Source organism: Nansenia antarctica, assembly GCF_963989245.1.
Source record: "Nansenia antarctica genome assembly, chromosome: 1".
Classification (NCBI taxonomy): domain Eukaryota; kingdom Metazoa; phylum Chordata; class Actinopteri; order Argentiniformes; family Microstomatidae; genus Nansenia; species Nansenia antarctica.
In genome coordinates, this window is record NC_137674.1 from 100580791 (window position 1) to 100582830 (window position 2040).

Consider the following 2040-nt stretch of genomic DNA (forward strand, 5'->3'; position numbering starts at 1 on the left):
TTTTTTTTTAAATCCCACATTTCTACCAGAAAGGATAGGAATTTTAGTTTGGGAATTACTATTTTTAGAAAGAAAATCTAAGAAATCCACCAGAATTATTATTTTGGCAAATAGATTCATCCATTTTAAATGTAATATCTAAAGAATAAAGACAACTAGGTTTTTACAGTGATTGTGAAAAATATAAAATATGGGACATTTTGGAGATTAGTGGGAATTTTGAGAATATTGAGAATTTCAACATTCACAAAAATAAAAAAGGGATAAATACATTTGATACAACAATTGGATTTAGCATTTTATTAACATTTACTGCACACATATCCTTTTGTTCTTGGGGACACAAAATGTCCCCTATTCGTGGAATGACCATGGATCACACACGTTGTGCCATGAAGCTAACTTGGCAGTATATAAAATATTGAGCGTTTTCCCACCCTTCCAGAGCAGTCGGTAGATTTCAGAGTCATGCGGGGCAAGGATGACTGCCAGCAGTATGCAATAAAGCAGCTGGAAGTCCAAACCATCCCTGGCAGAGCCTGTATTTTGCTTAGAGGACAAACAGGATGAAAGTCACTGAAGGTCTTTGAATCAGCATGTGGCCTTCATACATAGGAGCCGCTAGATACAGTAAATGAGCACCTAAACTAAAGACACCCTTCACAGGGCGTAAAAGTAAGTAGCCTTGAGAACCGATAGTTCTCGAGCCTAATAGCCCATAGGGCAGGAGCCTATCTCCTGTTTCCGTAGCGTGAGGCGGCTTGATGTACAAATACACCCCCTGGACATGCTGATATGTCGCAGGGCATACCTCTTTGAAATGGAGCATAGCCAAGTTAGGGGGGACAGACCTACTCTATATATTATCAAAGGGTCAGACACAGACTTGGTCTGCCAACTAGGCAGTTATTCTATACTTCCTAAATTAAATTTGTATCGACCATTGTTCATATTCATCTATTAATCCCCAAAAAAATCCACACCCATTTACTTAAACGATTGTATTTCCTGCTCCAGTTCCAGATAATTGTCAGTATTACTAAGAAGCGTATGTTATATGATAAGATCATACAGTCGGGTATTGATTTTACTCCCCGGGCCGACCCCCTGAACCCTGCTCATCAGGGGAGGCTGGCGGAGGTAGAAATCAGATGTCGACCTCCACCAGCCTCCCCTGCTCCTCCTACACTAACAGGCTGGTTGGAGTGTTGACTGCCCCGAATAGAGCGGCTATAAAAGATGATAGTCACATTTAAATGATAGTAGTAGATAATAAGATAGTCAAAGATAATAGTCAAAGCACAACAACAACAACAACAAATGGTTAACGTTGTAAAATGTTAAAGTGGATGACGACAGGCAAGGTCTTCGGTGAACTATGACTACAGTCCAGGGGAGGCTGGTGGAGGTAGAAATCGGAGGACAGGCTCATTATAATGCATGGAATGGAATGAGTAATGGTATCATAATGGCATTATAATGAGCTCAATCTCCGATTTCTACCTCCACCAGCCTCACCTGCTCCTCATAGTAAACAGGCAGGCTGGTTGGAGTGTGACTAGAGCAGCTATAGAAGATTATTCACAGGTGCAGTCTGAAAGAATTATAGTTGGTCCACACTAAAAAATAAAAAATAAATAAAAATTAATTCAGGGCTTGGCAGACAAATGGACATGTGAAAACAATATGGTTTAAGGTAGTAGCACTTGCACCCTTTATGCTCCTTCATATGGTTGAGAGGAGAGGCTACCAGGAGAGGCTGGTGGAGGTAGACATCGGAGGCCGGGCTCATAGTAATGCATATAAAGGAATTGAGAAATGGTATCAATCAACCATTCCATGCATTACAATGAGCCCATCCTCCGGTTTCTACGTCTACCATCCTCTCCTGCGTTCTATCATCTTTGACCTCTGCTTGAAATGTTCCATGTATTTACAAAGAGTTAACATAACAAGAACAATCTAGACCAGACACAGACAAGAGACTTCTAATAACTTGTTTTTTTATTGACAACAATGAATGAGCACTTCAGTGAAGTA